Here is a 23,809-nt window from a genome sequence, read left to right as displayed (position 1 = left end):
TTTCTGTCATGGGCCTCTAAACTTAAATTGTGCATGGATGCTTTTCCTGTATTTTTGTATGCAGCCGTAAGTATCTTCAAAGAAAGCATTGATAAAAGCAAAAAGGAAGGAACTTAGATTTCGATAGTTCTGTGTTCAATATGGTAGAGAATAGTTAAGAGGCAGCAAGGAGTTAAAGTTTTAAGGCTTTATATAATGTAAACAAGAAGAGATTGCTTTTCCAGATACATGGAATGATTATTTATTTATTTCTTCTTCTAGAAAGGATTTAAGGTGACTTACAAGGCTATATGAAACTCAAGATAGCACAAATTAAAAGTGGGATGAAGGAAGAAAGGAAAACAAGCATGAGAATATAAACAGAGTCAGGAATGAGGCAAAAAGTGCAGCAGTTTTGACTATGGGTTTATGACACTAGTGTATTACAGATAGATGGGAGAGAAAATTCAGGGATACAGAAATCTTTCGCGGGTATTTCATGCAAACCAGCTGTCTTCCTTACTGCAGGTGGCAGTTCGGAGTGAGGAGAGTATGTTGGACAGTGAATATTAAATACACTTTAAATGTCACTTGTGTTTTGGTGGGAAAAAAAGTGGAGAACTGCTGCCTTTTTAACCCCCACACTGATTTATGTGGGCTTGTGTGGCTCCAAGTTTTCTAGGAGCAGAAAAAGATCCAGTCTGTCACTTGATGTTTAGTTTTTTAGAAACAACAAGAATTTATCTAAATAAGGTAAAATATTTACATATTAAAACAGACATAATCAAGCCAGTGTTTAAACTAAAATATATTTGGCAATTTTGTGTGAATCTATGAATCTTGTCCTGGTATTTTTTTTTTTAAATAGATTATTATAAATGAGATTAGGTACTTTCACTCTTTCAATTTAGTGATTAACTTGAATTTCAACTTATGTTTGGTCAAATTAATTGGAACCATCTAACTGGGAAATAAGTTTTGATTAGGAGGAGGGAGTTCAGAGACAGGACTTTTTAAATGTTCTTTGATCTTTAAATACTCAAAATACAACACTGTGTTGGAGACTCTGGGCTCCGTACTGCACACCATACTAAACCCAGCTTATGTAAAAAGAAAATAAATAAAAATAAAACCAGCTTGTGTAAGTGAATAAGGTTGCAAACTCATTGCTTTCACCCAGGAGTATTGAAAAAGCACAGTAGTGTAGCAGTTAAAATTTTGCTAAGTATCTTTACTGACATCATCGGAAATCAAATTACCATGTTGAGTCACGGATAATCATTGGGCTCCCTTTTTAAAAATTATCTTGTTAAAAATAAGATCAATAAGAAATGATAACTTTTTTAAAGGGCAGTGAAAAAACAAAGAAAATAGTCAAAGCTTTTGTTTTTATAATTTTGTACTGCAAACACATATGCAGTTTGAGTTAAAGTTCTTTCATGAAAAAATTATGAATCATATACATAACATATCAGGTACACAGGATGACATTGAGGATAAACTGGACAACAAACAGGCTGGCAAGCTGCAAAGCAAATATTATTAGGAAGTTAAAGAGGGTTGGGGTGCCTGGGTGGCTCAGTCGGTTAAGCGTCCAGCTCTTGGTTTCGGCTCAGGTGATAACAGGGTTGTGAGATCGAGCCTGGTGTCAGGTTCTGTGCTCAGCGTGGAGTCTGCTTGAGATTCTCTCTCCCTCTGCCTCTCCTGCTTGTGTTCTCTCTTTCTCAAATCAATCAATCAATCAATCAATCAATCATGTTTTAAAAAAAGGAAGTTAAATAGGGTTAAGGCATCAAATTGAATGATGTATGAGAGAGGTCAAGAATATCCTGTGTTAATCATACAGCTTACTTTTGTATGATTCTTTCACTTAGCATAATGCCCCTGAGAAATATTTATGTTGTTGCCTTTATCAGTAGTTTACTTTTTTCTTGCATGAAGTGTGATGGCATGATTGTATTACAAAATTGCTTATTCATTCGTTGATGGAAATTTGAGTTTTCAAGTTTTTGACTATCATGAATAAGGCCAACCTGAACATTTGTGTATAGGTCTCTATGTGGACATACACTTTCATTTCTCTTGGGTAAATATCTAAGGAGTGAAATTGCTAGGTCGTATGGTGGGTGTACGTTTAACTTTGTAGAAAAGTACCAGTTTTTGTTTTCACTAGCAGTGTGTGAGCTTTCCAGCTGCTTCTCCTCTTTGCTGGCTTGGGTATTGGTAGTCTTTGATTTTAGTCATTCTAGTAGGGGTGTAGTGGGTAAATACTGTGGGAAGCAGGGGGAGTGGGAGAGGAAGAAGCAGGCTCCTAGCAGAGGAGCCTGATGTGGGGCTGGATCCCAGAACGCTGGGATCACACCCTGAGCCGAAGGCAGACGCTTAACGACTGAGCCACCCAGGTGCCCCTCGATTAGATTTAGTTTTAACTCTTTTGGCAAGAATACTGTATAGATGATGGGGTGTACTTCCCATTGTGTCATGTCAGGAAGCACAGAGTCTGGATTGTGTCACTTTTGGTAACGTTAAGTTTGATCAGCGTGGTCAGGCTCTGTAAGCCTGATTCTCAAATTTCCCTATTAATCATTCACCTAATGATTTTAGTTTTTATTGATGATCATTTTCTAGATCTATGATTTTTTAAGGGGTTGTAAATGGGGATTTTAGTATTTTGTAATTCTTCATTAGTTTTATTGGTTGGGATTATTCTATAAAGAATTCTATTTTATTTTGTTTTATTTATTTATTTTTTAAAAGATTTTATTTATTTATTTGACAGAGAGAGAGACAGCCAGCGAGAGAGGGAACATAAGCAGGGGGAGTGGGAGAGGAAGAAGCAGGCTCCTAGCAGAGGAACCTGATGCGGGGCTCTATCCCAGAATGCGGGGATCACGCCCTGAGCTGAAGGCAGACGCCTAACGACTGCACCACCCAGGTGCCCCAATATAAGCTTTTAAATTGTTTTATGACAAACTGTTTAGCAATTTAGGTATCTAAGATGAAAACATTCTTCCCTAAATGCCTAATTTGCTGCTGAGCAATAATAGTAACAGGAGAAACATCTTTTCTACTGACTGTTTTATTTTTCTCTATTTGAAACAAATTTATCTGGGGCAAGATATTAATAATGAATATATATTTATTATGTATAGCATCACACTTGAAGGGAAAGTACAAATAATCTTGTTTTTCTTTGTCTTTTCCAACTTTTTTTTATTTAAAGGATGAGGAAATTGAGCGATTAATTATTTAACACATAAAATTAGTTATTGGTAAAAGTTGAATTGGAATACTGGTTCCCAGTTCTTGGGAGAAGCGTCACAGCTTTGAAATTGAGTTTCACCTTTGGTGGATTAAATTAAGTAGATTCCCAAAAAACAAAATGTACTTTGACTAAGTTTTGACCACTTAGCTTAATTTTTTCTACGTAGTAGTATATCCATATACAATATGGTTCAGTTTTGCCAACTGTTAGCTTTAAATACTTGAAATCACACTGTAGGTAGTCTTTGGTGACTTCTTTTTAACATGTTACTTTTATGATTGGTTGTCTGTATGTGTGAAGCTGTGGTTCTCCATTATTAGATCTGCTGCTGTTTTGAAGTCACTTGAAATTAATTACTTTGCTGCAATGAATTACTTTGGGCATGCGTTAGTTTTTATTTTTGGAGTAGATATCTAGAAATGAGATTGCTATACCCACCTCCTTTCTGGTAACTATCTATCTGTTCTCTATAGTTAGGGTATGCTACTTGGTTTCTCTCTCTTTTTTTTCCCTTTGCTCACTTGTTATGTTTCTTAAGTTCCACATGTGAATGAAATCATATAGTATTTGTCTTTCTTTGACTGATTTATTTCACTTAGCATTGTACTCTCTAACTCCATCCATATTGTTGCAAATGGCAAGATTTTGTTCTTTCTTATGGCTGAATAATATTTTGATGTGTGTGTAGGTGTGTGTGTGTGTGTACACCTTCTTTATCCATTCATCTATAGATGGACAATTGGCCTATTTCCATAATTTGGCTATTGTAAATACTGCTGCAGTAAACATGGCAGTGCATGTACGCCTTTGAATTAGTTGGGTAAAATGAAGTTTTTGGGAAATACCCAGCAGTGGGATTACTGGATTGTAGAATAGTTTTATTTTTAACTTTCTGAGGAACTTCTATACTGTTTTCCATAGTGGCTCCACCAGTTTGTATTTCCACCAACGGGGCATGAGGGTTCCTTTTTTTCCACATCCTTGCCAACACTCGTTGTTTCTTGTGTTTTTGATTTTAACCATTTTGACACTTGTGAGGTGACATCTGATGTGGTCTTGACTTGCATTAGCCCTGATGATGAGTGATGTTGAACATTTTTTTCATGTGTCTGTTGGCCATCTGTATGTCTTCTCTGGAGAATTGTCTGTTCATGTCTCCTGCCCATTTTTAAATTCGATTATTTGTTTTTTGCATATTGAGTTGTATCAGTTCTTTATCTATTATTGGATATGTCATTTGCAAACATCTCCCATTTCATAAGTTGCCTTTTAGTTTGTTGGTTGTTTCCTTCACTGTGCAGAAGCTTTTTATTTTGAGGTAATTGCAGTAGTTTATTTTTGCTTTTGTTTCCTGTGCCTTAGGAGATGTATCTAGAAAAATGTTGCTATGGTCAATGTCAGAGAAATTACTGCCTGTGATCTTCTCAAGGATTTTTATGGTTTTAGGTCTCACAGTTAGGTCTTTAATCCATTTTGAGTTTATTTTTGTATATGGTATAAGAAAGTGGTTCCTTTGCATGTTGTGGTCCAGTTTTCCCAACACCGCTTGTTGAAGAAACTGTCTTTTTCCCATTGGATATTAAGATTTGTTGAAGATTAATTGACCATATAATTGTGGGTTTATTTCTGGATTTTCTGTTCTGTTCCATTGATCTACATGTCTATTTTGAGCCAGTACCATACTGTTTTGATTACTACAGTTTTGCAATATAATTTCAAATCTGGAATTGTGATACCTCCAGTTTTTTTTTTCAAGATAGCTTTGGCTGTTTGAGGTCTTTTGTGGCTCTATACAAATTTTAAGATTGTTTGTTCTAGTTCTATGAAAAAATGCCATTGGTATTTTGATAGGGATTGCATTAAATGTGTAGATTGCTTTGGGTAGTATAGACATTTTAACAATATTTGTTCTTCCAACCTGTGAGCATGGAATGTCTTTCCATTTCTTTGTGTCATCTTGAATTTCTTTCATCAGTGTTTTATAGTTTTCAGAGTACAGGTTTTTCACCTCTTTTTCACTTAAGTTTATTCCTAGATATTTTATAGTTTTTGGTGCAATTGTAAATGGGGTGGTTTTCTTAATTTCTCTTTCAGCTGCTTTATTATTGGTATATAGGAATGCAACAGATTTCTATACATTGATTCTGCAGCTGCAACTTTACTGAATCATTTATCAGTTTTAGTAGTTTTTTGGTGGGGTATTTTGGGTTTTCTTTATAGAGTATCATGTCATCTGCAAATAGTGGAAGTTTTACTTCTTCCTTACTGATTTGGATGCCTTTTATTTCTTTTTGCTGTCTGATTGGTGAGGCTAAGACTTCTAGTACTGTGTTAAATAGTGGTAGTGAGTGGACATCCCTGTCTTGTTCCTGACCATGGAGGAAAACCTCTCAGTTTTTCCCCATCAAGGAGGATATTAATGGTGGGTTTTTCATAGATGACCTTTATTACCTTGAGGTATGTTTCCTCTAGACCTACTTTGTTGAGGGTTTTTGTCATGAATGGTGGTTGTACTTTGTCAAATGCTTTTTCTGCATCTATTGAAATGATCAGATGGTTCTTATGCTTTCTCTTATTAATGTGGCGTATCACATTGATTGATTTGTGAATATTATCCACCCTTGCAGCCCAGGAATAAATCCCACTTGATGGTAATGTATGATTTTTTAAATATATTGTTAGATTATTGAGGATTTTTGCATCTGTGTTCATCAGAAATATCGGCCTGTACTTTTTTTCTTTTTTGTGGTGTCTTTATCTAGTTTTGATATAGCCTCATAGAATGAATTTGGAAGTTTTCCTTCATTTTCTATTTTTTAGAATAGTTTGAGAAGAATAGATATTAACTATTCTTTAAATGTTTGGTGGAATTTGCCTGTGAAAGCATCTGGTTCTGGAGTGTTTGTTGGAAGTGCTTTGATTATCAATTCAATTTTGTTACTGTTAATTGGTCTGTTCAAATTTTCTATTTCTTCCTGCTTCAGTTTGATATGTTTTATGTTTCTAGGAATTTATCCATTTCTTCTAGGCTGTCCAATTTGTTGGCATATAATTTTTGATAATATTTTGTTACAGTTGTTTGTATTTCTGTGGTTGGTTGTTTTTTCTTTGATTTGTGATTTGTTCATTTGAGGGCTGTCCAATTTGTTGGCATATAATTTTTGATAATATTTTGTTACAGTTGTTTGTATTTCTGTGGTTGGTTATTTTTTCTTTGATTTGTGATTTGTTCATTTGAGTCTTCTTTCTTTCTTTCTTTCTTTCTTTCTTTCTTTCTTTCTTTCTTTCTTTTTTAAGTCTGGGCAACAGTTTATCAATTTTGTTGATCTTGAAAAGAACCAGCTCCTGGTTTCACTGATCTGTTCATTTTTTTTTTAGTTTTTATAACGTTTATTTTTTAGTTTCTATATCATTTTAGTTTCTATATCATTTATTTTATTATTTCCTTTCTTCTGCTGGTTTTTGGTTTTGTTTGTTCTTTTCTAGTTCCTTTAGGTATAAGATTAGTTTATTGGAGATTTTCGTATTTCTTGAGGTAGGCCTGTATTGCTATTAACTTCCCTCTTAGAGTGTTTTTGCTGCATCCTAAAGATTTTGGACCATTGTGTTTTCATTTTCATTTGTTTCCTTGTAGTTTTTAATTTTTTCTTTGATTTCCTGGTTGACTCATTCATTGTTTAGTGGTATGATATTTAACTTCCATGTATTTGTAGTCNTTGATTTCCTGGTTGACTCATTCATTGTTTAGTGGTATGATATTTAAATTTTTTCTTATGGTTGATTTCTAGTTTCATAGCATTGTGTTCAGAAAAGATGCATGGTATGACTTTGATCTTTTTGAATTGGTTGAGACTTGTTTTATGGGCCTAAAAAGTAATCTGTTCTAGAGAATGTTCCATGTGCAATTGAAAAGAATGTGTATTCTGCTGTTTTATGATGGAATGTTCTGAATATATCTGTTAACTCCATCTGTTCCAGGGTGTCATTCAAAGCCATTGCTTCCTTGTTGATTTTCTGTTTGGATGATCTGTCCATTGATGTAAGTGGGGTGTAAAGTACCCTATGACTGTTATATTAATATTGATGATTTCATTTACATTTGTTATTGTTTTATATATTTGGGTGCTTCCATGTTGGATGCATAAATATTTACAGTTGCTATATCTTCTTGTTGGATTATCCCCTTTATTACTATACAGTATCCTTTCTTCTTTGTCTCTTGTTACAGTCTTTGTTTTAAAGTCTATTTTGTCTGATGTAAGTATTACTACCCTGGCTTTCTTTTGACATCCATTTAGCATGGTAAATGTTTCTCCATCCCCTCACTTTCAATGGTTGGACAGCTTTTTATATGTTTAAGGGATTTTGCATATTTTTCCTTGAATGAGAAATTATTTTAAATTGCCACCCAAGTTTAAATAATATCTATTGATTCCTTGCTATGAGAGATGAGGAAAGAAGAGTGTTTGAGTTTTTCCATCTTTTTTTGATGTGTGATTTTGCTAGTCTGTCCACGATGTTCCCAAAATGTGCTCTCAGTTCATATATATTGAATGCTTTTGTTAATTTTATCTTTGTAATGTTTTATTTTTTGCTCCCATTTTTTCTTGAGTTCTTTTATCTTGTTTTTCATTCCCTTACAGTGAGAGATAGTTTTAAATAGACTCCATGCTGAGCACATAGCCTGATGCAGGGCTCGATCTCCCAACCCTGAGATCATGATCTGAACTGAAACCAAGAGTCAGACGCTTAACTGACTGCACTACCCAGGTGCCCCCAGGTGTAACTATTTCACTGAACTCTTCCTCTGTTTCTAATTTTTATTCATATGAATTTTTTGGTTCCTCTCCTTTTTTATTTTGTACTTTTTATGTAAAGTTTTCATCACTTATCTTTGTATACCACCAGTCATTTACTGAAGAACAGTATAAGGTGTGTAAGTTGAGAAAATAGCAATTTTTAATCCATTTGTGATATTGAATGCTTTCTCACCAAAGTTATTTCCTTTGCTTTCAGGATTAGTTTTCTTTCATTGCTTGGTGCTCAAAACTCAATATCCTTCATGGCAAAGTCCTTTAAGTCCAGGCTATCAGCATTGTGAACTGGTGGTTCAATATTTCTTCTTTCCTTCACTGTGCTGGATCTCTAACAGTTCCCTTGGCTAGGTGGGCTTAGTCATAGACAGTTAGAAACGGCATATTCATGCTAATCCTACCCTACCATTCTTGTGTTTCTGTAGTCTCAAACGAGGATATCCCCCTTTGATGCCATGTCTATCCATGCCCTACATCTTAATACTCTAATCAAAGGACGCATGGACAGGAATTTCAGTGTTTTGGCACTTTTAGGGAAAATTATTTACCACTGAGATGTGTATAGGCTTTCACCCTCCTTTTTTTTTTTTTTAAATTTGGTCAAGATTTCACTGTATTTCTTTCTTTGTAATTTGGGGGTAATGACAAAGTTATTCACTAAAGTTAGTGGTTCTAACTTTAATTTTTTTTGGTCTTCTTTAGTTTTGATGGAAGGAAGTGATATAAACATGTATTTACTCTACCATATAGTATAATAAATCCCAGAAGATGGTAGGATGATGATGATTCTCTTAGAGATCTGTATAGGGTACAGAGATAAGGCAGCATTGCTTCCTTCTCTCATGACTCTGTGTGTGTGTGTGTGTGTGTGTGTGTGTGTAGATGTAAAGAGGGTTGTTTGAGTTGGAATGATGAGCAAGTATTTGTCGAGTGGCTTTTGGAGAGGGGCACTCTAGGCAGAGGGAGTGTAGTGAATAGAAGTCTAGGGGCATAAAATAGTCCATTCAGGGAACTTCTTTCACATGGATGGAGTACAGGGAAGAGGAGGATCAAAGAGGGGGAGAAAGCTAGAGACATAGAACAGACCAAGTTGCCTCAACTCATTCAGTAGAACCTGAATTTTATTGTGTCAAAATGGAGAATCATTGAGGGTTTCAAGTAGGGGTTTAGTGTAACATTATCTTATTTTATATTAGAAAGATGACTTCGGGAATAATTTGAAGGATGAATGGGCAGTTGTGAAAAACTAGAAGGGGGACCAGCTAGTGTATCATTACAAAGTCTAAATAAGTCTAAAGAGGGTCTGAACTGAGGTAGTAGTAATGGGAATGGAGAGAACATGGATAATATAAGAGGAGGTAAAGGGATAGAAGCAATATGAACTTTTCCACTAATCTGATATGAAGACAGAGGCAGAGGGAAAGAAAATATTCTAGGATGATGTTCATGGTGCTGGCTTGGGTGCCTAGCTATATGGTGAAGTCATTAATCTAGATGAGAACTGAAGATGGTTACAACAAATTTTGGGGAAAAGATCATGAGTTCAGTTTTGAGATGCCTGTGAGATGGCCCAGTGGTAAATGCATGTGGGAGCTCTGAACCTCAGGTGAGAGATCTGGACTGTAGAATCTGAGGTTCTAAGTTGAACTGAAACTCTAGGATAAGATTACTCAGAGAAAACAATGTAATATGAGAAATGAATAGAATGTAAGGGGTTGAACTTTAGGGTAAGACCCTTCTTTAACAGGAGGTAGTAGCTGGAGCCAGCAAAAGATATTGGGAAAGAATTCCAGAAGGGTAGAAAGTGGTGTTTTGAAGCCAGAGGAGAAAGTCTTATATGTCTTACAGAGAAAATACTGAGCATGTGGGAGAAATAGTTAAAAAGGGTTAATAGATATATGGGCACAGTTCCTGGAGAAAAGTAGCTATAAAATAGTGAACTTGGGTGGTTAAGTTGAAAGATTCTGGCACAGACTTTTAAAAACTCTGTTAAAGGAATATGGAAAAATGGAAATAAGGAGGCTAGGAAGGAGCTGAAGTTATTTATTTATTTATTTATTTATATTTTTTTCAAAGATTTTATTTATTTATTTGACAGAGAGAGATACAGTCAGTGAGACAGAGAGAAAGACAGCCAGTGAGAGGGAACACAAGCAGGGGAGTGGGAGAGGAAGAAGCAGAGCCCTGGGATCAGGCCCTGAGCCGAAGGCAGACGCTTAACAACTGAGCCACCCAGGCGCCCTGGAGCTGAAGTTTTTAAAATAGTTATATACTGTTTGTTTCCCCTAGTAGGTACATAGAAAAATGAATATAGTGTTTCCAGAGACTTTGGTCTCATTTTCTTTATTCTGATAAGCAGGTTCTTATTTATTTCTAGATAATTAGAGAACAAAAGCAAATGGGGATTTTTTTAGGTTCAAATTGAGGTTGTCAAGAATTTTACTTTTTTCATTATTCTCTTTTTGTTCTCTGCCTTTCGAAAAATAACATACCTTGGAGAATTCATATATATTTGAGCTGTCTTATAATATGGAGTGGAACTGACCCACAGGCCCACTGGACTTCCAGCAACAAAAGCCACTGTCACTTTCAAAGTGTCTATGAAGGGCATGTTACTTCTGCCCTGCTTGCTGAAGCTTGATGCCTTATAGCTGAAGGTTATTCTTGTTCTGGGTGATTCAATGAAAGCTTCTCTGAGGTCTCACATATTAGATTATCTTCTTAATTTCAATTGCACTAATTTAGTTCTTTGGCTTTTTAAATAATATGTAGGTAACCTTCATGCTGTGCTTATATGAGATGGGATCTCATAGTGTTTCAGTTCTGTTATAATTTTTATATGGTACAAAATGTCCTTAAGTTGAAAGGCATTGCTATATAGAATAACCATGGGGCATTTCTGTCCTTTTTCTCTAGCTGCAATTTTGAAAATGTGTGCCATTGTGAAGTATAGGGTGAGCTTTTAGTGTGAACCGGCATTTTATAAAAGATGTGTTATCAGGAGCAGGGTAATGAGGTCTTCATGTAAAATTTTTATATAGTGTTACTTTTCAGTTAAATCAGAAATTGAATTACAAGTTTTTGCCTTTTTTTTTTTTCATTTTGGAGGGAGAATAAACTCGACTAGCCATTCACGGTATGAAGGACATAGTATACGACCTAAATATAAGTAGAAATTTGTTTTCCTTTGTTTTACTTCATATTAGTTAAGGCAGTCTTTTGGCTTTTTAAAAACCATTTTTGCAGCCCTCATCTACATTGTATTTGCGAGGAAGTTTTATTTTGGTTACTATGGCTAGAGTAAGCAATTGTTTCAATCTAATTTAATTTTGGATGGGTGTTCTCATAAAGAATCCATAAAGCTCCTAATTTTTGGGGGGAAGCACTCAATTTGATCATTTTTCAAAGAGCATCAATAAGATTACTATCCAGAGGTTTATCAAAGAGAACTTCAGATGCTTAAAGCTTGAATTACAGCATGCTAAAGATACTTACTTTTTATTACAAAATATGAATTGTTTTGTTCAGTTGAAACCCAGAGTTCTTGAAAGCTGAGGAAATAAAAAGTGCAGACTCTTGAGGATCCCAGATGTAGTACATTTAAGAACTGTTAGACCTAACCCTGGAGCATACCTTTTATGCACCACTCGGGAATTGATTTCGAAGGGCTCAAGACCCTTTATGAGGTTGTTGTGCATTCGGACATTTTTTCCTAGGGTATTTAGGCATGTTGCTTTTCTAATTAACACATATGTAGGAAATATGCCTTAGAATTTGAAGTTAAAAGATCCAATAAAATGAGGCACCAGAGGGAAGCTCTATTTTAAATTCTTTTATTATGGCAACAAAGAGTGAAAGCATACTTGAATAGGAATTAAAGTTCTATAGACAAAAGAAATATGTTTATCCTAAATGTAGACAAGTAGACTTTGCTATCCTACTGAAAAGGGGATACAATAATATCAACTAATATTTGTTGAGCCCTTGCTAGGTGTCAGAGATATCGGCAAAGTTATGGCTTTTATGTGAATTTTCCTTAATCTTCAAGATCCCTTTGAGGAGGGTACTCTTATTATTCTCATTTTACAGACAAGGAAACTGTTATTTAGGGAAAGTTAGTAATTTGTCTAAAGTCACCAATGAGCAGGGAACAGAACCTAGATTCTCACCTAGGCAGTCTAGCTTCAAAGCCAGTGCTCTTAATTACTGAGATCCAGTAGTGAGGACATGCAGGAGAATTTAAGAAATCTTGTAGCAGGAGCACCTGTGGCTCAGTTGGTTGAGCGTCCAACTCTTGATCTCAGGTCTTGATCTCAGGGTCATGAGTTTGAGCCCTGCATAGGGCTCCACACTGGACATGGAGCCTACTTAAAAAAAAAAATCTCATAGCAGATGGGGGCGGGGGGGGGTGGACACAGCAGGATGTCTCACACTGGCTGCTGCCTGTAGCCCTGCTGAGAGGCTAAGTGAGGCTGAAACCTAGCCCGCCTTCTGCTGGGCAAACTGTGAGCCTTCCTGCTAACACCTGCAGGGCCATGTCTACCCAGAGGGTGGCACCTTTTTCTAATTCATTTTCTCAGAAGAGGATATTTTTCTAACTTACTGAGAGGCAAATCTTAATTCTGTATTCCTCTTCTGAGTACCACCGCATATATTTCCCTTCTTTCCCAACAGTACTTTGACTCTGACCTGCCTTGTCCTAGTCGGCTTGTTCCTTTGATGGTTGTGTTCTATTCACCTCTGTGTTAACAACTCTGAAATTTATATTTTCATCCCTGATTTCTCTCCCAAATTTTGCTCGTGTATTTTTAACTGCCTACTTAACATCTTTACTTGGATGTATAACATGCATCTCAACTTATCCTGTCTCAAACTGGACTCTTCAGTTTCCTGTTCTTTCTGCAGCCGTGCCCACCACAGTTAAATGGTAACTCCAGTCTTCCAGTTGCTGCAGACTGGGAAACTTAAAGATATCTTGAATTCTCTTTTTCCTATGTCCAGTCTGTCGGGAATTCCTGTGGGCTCAACTGACAAAATATATCTGCAATCTGATCACTTCTGCCCACCTCACTGGCACCATCCAGGTCTAAGGGACTACAGGAGCCTCCCAACGGTGTCCCTGCTTTTGCTCTTGCCCCTCAAACTTCATTTTATGGGTCACAGTGATCTTTCCAAAATATAAACCATATCATGTTTCTCTAGTACTCAAACGTCTGCTGTATTTTCCATGTGGTTCGACATGATCTGTAGCCACCCACCTTCAACCCCATCCCTTTCTGATCTCGTTTACTATGCGCTTTGTAGCTCATTCTACCCCACTTACACTGGCCTCCTTGCTGTTCTGCTAATATGCCAACACTCTCCTGCCTCAAGTTTTTGCTGTTATCTCTGCCTGGAGTGCTCTGCTTCCAGGTACCTGCTTGGCTAATTTCCTCACCATTTCCAGTCTGCTCAAATGTCCTCAGTGAAGCTAATCTTGATCTTATTTAATACTTCAGTCTGCTTCCAATGTCTCTTCCACTGAATTCTGCTTACTCTGTTCTTTTTCTTTTCTTCTTCTTCTTTTTAATAGTATATGTCCTTTTCTAATGTGCTAACGATTTTCTTTTTATTATATTTATTGCTTATGGTCTCCCTCTACCCTCTGACTGCTGTAAAGTAGAAACTCAATAAATACAAGTTGAATGAATGAATGAATGAATGAATGAATGACGCCCTGTAGTCTAGGGGTGCCTCTGATGTCACACATTGCTGTTATAGCTGAGGAAAAGCCTGGGTAGAAGAGCTTATACTTATTATTGATCTCCAGATAAATGTGTGGAAGGGATTTGTAAAGTGTAGGAAGAACATCTGAAAAGGAAGAAACCCAACTATTTCTCCATCATATATATTAGGCAATTGTTTGATTTTACTGACTCTCTGACAAACCTGAGATCGTTTTGTTTACCAAGTGAGTAAAGATGTGTGTACTTCTTTCTCAGTGAGCCAAATAAGCCAGAAATGATGACATTGGAACTCATAGGGGTGGGATAGGGGTGGGGAGGGAGGTGGGCTTGGAAAACAGGTGTGTCTAGAGATTATAGTGGAAATTTTTTATTATAGTTGTCCTCTTTCCATTTTATTTCACTCTAGCCAGGATAGTTGTATAAAGTCAACTGTGATAATATTGTGCAGCAAATCCCGTGTGTCCCCTTTCCTTTTCCCTACTTAAACTTGTTTATTTTGATATATATATAAATATATATATATATTCTTTTTTGTCACTTACATTTGGTTCCAATCCTTCACATTATTCCGAACTACATTATGCTAACCCTTCTGAAAGCGGGGTGTGCTGAGAAGGGAAAATGAAGCTTGCAGAGTTTTGCTATCCACTCAAGATAAATTTTTAAAAAGGATTTTATTTACTTGAGAGCAAGCAAGAGAGAGAGCACTAGCAGGGGGAGGGACAGAGGAAGAGGGAGAAGCAGGCTCTATGCTGAGCAGAGATCCTTACATGGGGCTCCGACCCAGGACCCTGGATCATGACCTGAACCGAAGGTAGATGCTTAATTGACTGAGCCACCCAGGCACCCCTCAAGATAAATATCTGATGACAAAATAAATGCTCTCTTTTATGACATTATTTCAGGAGTAGGAAACGTTTCACTAGTTGCTCATTAGATAAGAATATTTGTGGTGATGGTTGCGATCGGTACCTTGTAAAAAATTTCTCCTTTGTATTTCACTAAATAAGAGTTTCACTAAATGAGATCTCATGAAGTCCAAAGCTACTTTTGGTAGGAGACTTGTTGACATAATCAAACACTTTAAACTTGAGGAAAAGAAACCCATATGCAGATAAAACCATCAAAGGTGTGTGTGTGTGCGTGTGTGTGTGTGTGTTATGACAATGATTAGAGCATAGAAAAACCATGTTAATAGATACTGTGCACTGTAATTATCCAGAGAAAATCACATGGGAAAAGGAAAGGTCAATAATTAATAAATAATAATAAACATAGGTACCTAAAAAGATACAAATTAAATACAATATCATAGATAGCAATAAATCCTGAATTGAATGTTTCTACTTTGTTTTTTGAATATTTAAGATTTTATTTATTTTCTTATGAGTGTAATGTTGAACGTTCACAAATAATTTTAATAAAAGTAGAAAAATAGACATATGGTGAATATATACTCTTGCATGGAAACCCATATACTTAAGAAAAGAGTAATAGAACATTTGGATGAGGGAAAAAAGAGAGGAAAAGAGAACTGGTATTGTTGCAGAAGCTTATTATGTGACTAATTTTCCTGCTACAGATTAAAAAAAACTGTTACAATAACATAGTGAGATGATACATTTTGAAAATTTCAAGAAGTCTTCTCTTAAAATTAGAGCAACTGGTAATTTTTTTACCCTACCTCAGGGTTAAGTGCATTTTAGAAGATTAAGGGAACAATGAAAGAAGTACATCTGATTAATAAGAACTTGATATGGAATGCTAGAAAGTCTAGGCAGGCCTGTTTTTAACACAGTGAACTGAGTGAAGGTATAACGGAGGCTTGCATACTGCGCTTCTATATGTAAAAGTTACACATCAAGCTAACAAGCTGCTACAGTACGTTCTATCTTCCCATCTTTCTACCTTGAGAAAAACTCCTTCAAAATGACCTGGGTGACAAGATTTGGACTTAGGATTCTTGGATTCCTTGAAGTTTCTTGTTAGAATGAAGGGGTGGATGGGGAGGTCACTCCTGCCCCTGATATGTGGTGTGCCCCCTTCTCTTTCCACTTCTGGCTCTGCTTTGCATCTGAGAGGCCTCAAGCATGGACAAGTGGACAATCCAAACTGCACATACAAACTCCATCAAACTCAAAATTTTGGGGAGGAAGCTGCCTCTTGGCTACCTCTCAAGTGTAGGGATGGACATGTTGAGTCATTTATTTTTGGTAGGATAGATTCTAGGAACAGGCTGGCATAGGCCCTGGAAGTAGGTTTGGGCTGCTTGAGCAGAGAGGTGGGGTACTGGATACCTTGAGCATGTCAGAAAGGGTAGGTGTGGGTTCTGGGAGGGCATATTACCTTGGTCCCATGGACTCTTCCAGAACGTAAGGATCCAGGGTGGGGCAGCTCTTGTCCAAGTCTATGGACAGTACTGGTTTGGGAGAAATTGTTCTATTGTAGAGGTGACAATTGTAAATAAAACATTGTTAGACACAGTTACACATGTGTCCTCGATGTTATGAAAGCAAATTTCAGAAATTTTAGATTAATGGTAAGTATGATTTTAAGGGACTGTATATGACCAAAGAGAAATTTGGTGACTTAGAAATGAAGAAAGAAGAGAGTCAGCTGGGCCTTGGCTTTACTACTTTTTCTTTCACCAGAATCTAGGGTAGTGCTTCATGAATAATCATTTAACAATAACATGAATGGCCCCAAATCCTAGTATTTCTGTGTAAAGAGCACGCATTTGAAAAGAATATGGATCAAAGATGGGAAAAGGGACATATTACTTAAGGCAAATATAAGAGGATGGCTGGAACTAGGAAAAATAATGTTGGGAAGGCTAAAGCAATTCTCATTTGCTAGGGTTGGAAGGAATGCTGAAGGAAAGAAAAAAGGACTTCCAAAGTTGTAGACTGAGAGAAAGAGAAATAAAAAGCATAAGGAAAAATACGTACTATGCATGAGTCAGATGATGTGAGATTAACAGCTGACAGATAATACACATAAGCTGTGATACTGTGATGTCACGTGGGCAAGATGGAACAAAGACTGATACCAGGGAATTGAATTAGGTGGAAGAGGCAGGTCTGTTAGAATTTGTATTAAAATATAGATACTTCTGTGCTGGTACTATCTATGATATCTCTGGAACTGTATGAGAAAATGACCATAGCAGTTGTCTGTGGGAGAGAAATTAGGTGGATGGAGGACAGGGATGGGAGAGAGACTTGTTTTTAACCATATATGTTGTTGAACATTGTATTACTTGATAAAATTTTTAGTTAATTAAAAAAGAATTGAAACCCTAGATGATGAAAATAAAGGAGATAGCTTAGTCCCTTTAAATTGGTTGAATTATGTATCTTCTGAAAAAGTATATCCCTTAATTCTAAAATATCTGCAAATGTGAGCACAGAACCTGGGAGTCACTAAGAAATAACAGACCTGTCAGAAAGCAGAAAAAGGGCAAATACCCTTATTTTCAAAAGGGGTAAAAAGGTGGCCTCTAAAATTAGACTGGACTTCTAGGCACCAAACTAGGAAAACTGAAGAATTAAAATGTAAGTAAATGGCAGTAATTACTAGCATTCGGTATGGATTCTCCAGGAGTGAGTTATGTCAAACTAGATTTCTTTTTAAAATTGAATTCTTAAATAGGAAGGAAAGGATATCCTTATTTCAGTAAAACATTAAAAAAATCCTTACATTTTTTTGGACAAGATGAAAAAGTAGATTATTTCGCAAAAAAGTGATTAATAACTGGTTGAAAAAGTCACATCTGCAGTGTTTATCATTTGATCATTACATATCTGAAAAGATATTTCTAGTGGTATCAAAATCAGCCAATGCCTGGCTGTCATTGTTCAGTGACTTAACTGGAGACTATAGAATTCATTCTGAATGGTTAACGGGTAAATAGAAAACTTGGAGGAATTGTTAACATGTTGGATTCTCTAATATTAATTTTTGACTGGTGGGAACCAAAGTCCAGATTCTGCAGGATGAAATGTTAGGAGGAAAAAATAAAATTCTGCATTTAGGGGCAAAGAAATATTAATTGTCCAAATATATGATGGGGAGGTTTGAGTTTGCAGTAATCCTTGTGAAAAAGAATTGAACAATTTAGTTGAAAAGTGAGTATAAAGAGATTAATTAGATAAGTCTGATGACTCTGACATGGAATTTAATAATCTTAATGGAGAATAAACTGTCACCTTACAAACTGTTAGAAAGTTTTTTTTTTAAAGTAAATATTTTGTATTAGGGACTTTTCTGTAGGAAACATATATAGATGATTAAGTTTCTAAACCATCCTGCAATAACATGTCAACTTATGTGGAAGGATTATAGGTTTACTAAGAGGAGACTGAGCTTCAGAATTTGGAGACAGGGGGTCATGTGTTAACAGTAGGAAGAAGTAGGTGGAAAAGTTTTCTCCTTAATGTTTGTGAGGGAATGGTGGGTGAAATTTTCCATTGACCTCTGTGTGCATCTCTCTGATCAAACATTCTTCTGCTGCCAGGATATGACTAGAATACAATGTGGTTTGTGCTATGAAAGTAACATATATGGGTGTCAGATGGAGAGTAATGAGCTAGTTCATATTAATGTATGATTGAATATGTGCACCCTGTGACCTCAGAGTTAGCTGCATTTAGAAATGAAATGCTTGTTAAATTAAGTGAATTTAAAATTGATATGAATTCAATTGCGAACAGGAAATAAAGTGGAATAAAGGAAATTCAGGTATTGTGGATAAGATAGTGTGGGGAGAAGGGAAGGATCCACATGGGTGCATTTGCTCCGCCTTGAGGACTCTCCCTGGAGACATCTGTTACTGCTGTCAAGTCATTTGTTTTCCTCCCCTTGATTCTGAAAACTGGGTTTTAATCCAGTCTTTTTGTCTTCAAACTTGTACCTTTTCCACTTTATGAAATAGTCTCAATTGGAGAGAAGTCAAAAAGTGACGTATTTCAATTCAACATAAGGAAGAACTTTATAAGAGTAATCCCAGGGGTGCCTGGGTGGCTCAGTCAGTTAAGCATCTGCCTTTGGCTCAGATCATGATCCCAGGGTCTTGGGATAGAGCCCCACACGGGGCTCGCTGCTTGGTGGAAGTCTGCTTGTCCTTTTCCCTCTGCTCCAGCCCCCTGCCCCTCCCTCCCCCTCCACTGATTCCTCTCCCACATGCTCTCTCCCCTCCTTGTGCTCTTTCCCTGGCTTGTGTGCTCTCTCTCTCTCTCTCAAATAATAAAGAAAAAGTAACCCCAGAATCTAATGGTATAGTGAGTACTCATCATTTCTATTCATCCAAGTCCAGTACATTGTTCAAATGAAGGATGTTGTAGGAGTTATTCTTGAATTGTTTGAGAAGTGCTCCCTAACTCTATAATACCCTGGATTATAATACCCACAACCTAGTAGGATTTTTATTTTGGATTCACATTGTGGTATTGCTATAAGAATTTGGTAACAGTTTGTCAGACTTTGACCTGGCTTTAACTTCATTTGCAAAATTACTGCCTGATCTCCAATCAATCAGGATTACTGAACAGGACAGATATAAAAGATCCAAAAGACTTTTATAAGAAAGAGCATTTATTCAAAGAAGAATCATTATATATAGCCAAGGTTCTTCAAGGACTTGTTGGTATATTATTTTATAATTTTGCCATGAAAAAAATGAACTTCTCAATAACTTTCTTTGCTTAATGCGTATTAAAGACATGGTCACAGATTTAGAAGATACTTTGGCTGAATTAGGTTTGTCTTTTATCTCTTTGTTGAAGAACGTTCTTCTAGTAGGATTATATATGATGTGGATAATTTTTATTATTCATTTTTTATTTTCTTTGCCTCTAATTTCTGGTGCTCAACTTGGCTTTGAAAATCCATTGTGAATGAATTTCTGTGAAAGGACATGTTTTTAAAGGCTGTGAAAGTTCACTTAGATCTTACTTCAATTCACAACAGTGTACTCTACCTTTTGTCACTGATATGAAAAAACAAAGCAATGTCAGTGATCTTGACTTGATTTATATGTAGGATAGTACCTGTCATGAGAGGGGTAACAAATGGGCTCCTTTGTGAGTATTCATTTGATAGAACCCTATGGTTATGGAGACCGAAGGACATATTTTGTTGTATATATTGGCTCCAGGCTATGCAGAAGTGTCATCATGGGAATATCCTATTTGTCAATTTAGATCTGCTTCTGTTAGAAGTTATTAAAGTGGTAGGTAGAATAAGTGGAAAAAGGCAAAACCAAAACCCAAACCAAGCCAAACCAAACCAAAACATTTCAGTCCTAGAAATGTGTTTGAGAAAAACCATTTGGTAATAGTGATGGAGCCTTTCTTGAAACATATCTTCTATATTTCAGATGAATAGCTAAGAAGAGAGATTGTGTTTACTTTTAGATAGGAAATAAAACCAGTGAAAAGGAAGAAAAACAAGGTACTAAAGGCCTAAATCATTTGGCTTTGTATCTGNTAGCTAAGAAGAGAGATTGTGTTTACTTTTAGATAGGAAATAAAACCAGTGAAAAGGAAGAAAAACAAGGTAGTAAAGGCCTAAATCATTTGGCTTTGTATCTTTCTATCTATATCTATCTATCNTCATCTATCTATCTATCTATCTATCTATCTATCTATCTATCTATCATCTATCTATCTATCTATCTATCATCTATATCTATCATCTATCATCTATCTATCTATCTATCATCTATCATCTATCTATATTTTAAACCCATGATTTTTAAAAGTAAGTTTTTAATTTTAATTCCAGTATAGTTAACACACAGTGTTATATTAGTTTCATGTGTACAGTATAGCGATTCAAGAATTGGATACATTGCTCAGTGCTCATCACAATAAGTGTACTCTTAATTCTCTTTACCCATTTCACCCTTCCTCCCATCCATCTCCCTTCTGATGTGCTTTATTTTAAATGAGTACCCTTAGTTTAAGTTATTTTTTTTTCAACAGGAACATTTTTTACTTGAAGCGTATTTGGAGTGCTTCATATATTTTTATATCATAGAATAACAGTAACTTATACTTTCATTTGAAAAGAAATTCAAGCAATATTTTTTCACTTAATACAATTTGAATAATATTTTTTTCAAGGCAAAAATGTCTTTTAAAAAGTAAAGGAATTGTAGGCACTTTGTATGAGTGGTTTGTTGGTGGAGTTAAGAATAGACTGAAAACAGGACACACATGATTGTCTGAAAGGGGGCAAAGGTGCCCTGAACAGGCCATTTGGTTGTGTGTAGAAGTGTGCTACATACCAGAAAGTGTACACGCTCTCTGAAATCAACAATGTTGGTTTTTTTTTTTAAGATTTTTTTTATTTGAGAGAGAGAATGAGAGAGAAATCATGAGAGGGGGGAGTGTCAGGGGGAAAGGCAGGCTCCCTGCTGAGCAGGGAGCCCAATGCAGGACTCGATCTGGGGGCTGCAGGATCTTGACCTGAGCCAAGGGCAGTTACTTAACCAACTGAGCCACCCAGGCACCCCTGTTGGTGGGTTTTATATAAAATTCACAACATTTGTAGTACAGTTGACCCTTGAACAATGTGGGGATTCAGGGCACTGACACCCCTCCCTTCCTGCACAGGTAAAAATTGGTGTATAACTTCTATAGCATTTGCCTCTGCTTAAAAAAAATTATGGGGGTGTCTGGGTGGCTCAGTCGGTTAAGTGTCTCACTTTTGATTTCAGCTCAGGTCATGATCTCAGGGTCGTAAGATTGAGCTCTGGGTCGGGTTCTGCACTGGGCATGGAGCCTGCTTAAGATGGTCTCTCCCTCTGCCTCCACTCCCCCCAAAATAAAAGCAAATAAAAAAATAAAAATAAATAAAAAATTACATTATTAATCTAAGAGTTCATCAAGATAAGAGTTAATTTTAGTTACAGGATGGTTTCATGTGTATGTCTCTCTCTGCATGTGATCAGGTGTACGGTGTGGAAAAGCCTTGGTGAAGCACTGACCTTTTCACTTACACATACCTGTGGAGATCGTGATTATCTTTGGAATATATACAGTAACACATTTATGAATCTAGGAAAGGATCCACCAGAGTGGGAGAGATTGATGAGCAAAGAGATGCTGATTTTATGAATTAGGCCAATGGTCATTGACAAAGTCTAGGAGGAGAATGGGAATAGACTCAGGGGAAACAGTTGGGAGGGAACATGGGCCCTACCCTGAGACTCTGATATCCCTTGGAGTTGGAGGCAGGGGTATAGAAAAAAGAACAATCCTCTTTCCTAGGNCTCTCTCCTAGGATCACTGGGATGGAAAGGAGTGTTGAAATCATTGATTCTGGATAAGAGAAACACCATGAAAATGTGTTCTTTCCTCCTCCCTTTCCTTTTCCCACATATGTACTTGTGATAAAGTTTAATTTATAAATTAGGCATAGTAAGAGGTTTATAATAGTAACTAATAAAACAATTATAGCAATATACTGTAATGAAAGTTATATGGTATGGTCTCTCTTTTCTTTTCAAAATATCTTATTGTACTCAGTATCTTGTGGGATGTTAAACTGCCTATCTGTTGAGATGAAGTGAGGTCAATGACCTAGGCATTGTGATGTAGCATTAGGCTTCCATTTATTTTCTAATGATACGTCAGAAGGAAAATCATCTGTTTCTGGACTGGATCACAATTGACCATGGGTAACTGAAGCCACAAAAAGCAAAACTGTAGGTAAGGGGGGACTATTGTAGTACTTCCTAATTATTTTTGTTTTTGTTTCCGTGGGTGCCGTAGGGAATAACTGGATATTTTGAGGTTGGAATCTTATGTTCTCTTGCCTAAAAATATAGAATAAAATGGGTAATATCTAAGTGCGAAGGTTTTTGCATTGATAGTAACACGTTTCTGTGTATTATAAATTTGTTTATTTTTAACAGACTAAGTTACATATAGGTGATACATGTTTCTTACTGCTTATCTCTGTGGGCCTTTAGTAAATACTTGACTGTGAATAAGGTAATACAAATTTGTGGACTTGGCAATTTGAGTAATAGATTTTATAGCCAATTTGTTAATTTGAATATATTATGATATATATGCCACATGTGGTCATTGAGATATTTGTGTATTCTTTTTTTAAAGATTTTTTTTTTGTTTTTATTTATGCGACAGAGATAGAGACAGCCAGCGAGAGAGGGAACACAAGCAGGGGGAGTGGGAGAGGAAGAAGCAGGCTCATAGTGGAAGAGCCTGATGTGGGGCTCGATCCCATAACGCCGGGATCACGCCCTGAGCCGAAGGCAGACGCTTAACCGCCATGCCACCCAGGCGCCCCTGAGATATTTGTGTATTCTTATGCAAAAATCTCACTGATTTTAAGATTAATGTTAATGCCTTAAAGATGGCTTGTCATTTTTTTCTTATTTTGTCTTGCCCAAATATCAATCCCTTCTCTCTTTTTATAATAACTATGCCGATTTAAATTAGTTTATTTTCTGTATAGGAAAGTAAATTGCCCCCAACTTTCTTCTTCAATCAAAACCCTCAGACAGTTCCCCAAACAAATAGAGGTGTATCACATCTTCCAAAATCCTGCTTGGCTCCCCATCTGAGTCATCATTAAGAAGAACAAAGAAAATATGAGTTCTGGCTGCCTCAGTGCTATGCTTTCTTGGAAGTCAAAGGACTTGCCGGCCATAATATATGTCTCACCGACTTGGCCATTCATTTTTACTTAAGACTCCTGAACAGATGCAAACCCTCCCTGGGTTATTATTTTCGTCATGATCGTACTAACATAGTTTAATTTGTTAGAGGATCTAAACCCAGACTGCATGAACAGAGAACAGATGGGGAAGGAATATCTCATTTCTCTATTGATGGACCTGTCACCCTGGTCCTCTGAGGGCTACAGCTGATAACAGGAAGAGGGGCCAAATACAAATCTTATGTATTCTATGCTTTTCATTAGTGCTTCCCTTTAGAAAGTACTTTTATTTATTAATAGGTGTCTTTGTTTTTTTTTTTTTTTTTTTTTTTTTT

General features: G+C 36.4%; 1 protein-coding gene across 3 annotated transcripts in view; it reads left to right on the top strand.

Annotated features, from left to right (window-relative positions):
* The window catches only part of CTNNA3 (catenin alpha 3), a 1,722,523-nt gene that overhangs the window by 64,788 nt on the left and 1,633,926 nt on the right, over positions 1-23,809 (top strand). The window lies entirely within an intron of this gene.

Source organism: Ailuropoda melanoleuca, chromosome 6 (assembly GCF_002007445.2).
Source record: "Ailuropoda melanoleuca isolate Jingjing chromosome 6, ASM200744v2, whole genome shotgun sequence".
Classification (NCBI taxonomy): Eukaryota; Metazoa; Chordata; class Mammalia; order Carnivora; family Ursidae; genus Ailuropoda; species Ailuropoda melanoleuca.
This window is presented reverse-complemented; position numbering and strand designations above follow the sequence as displayed.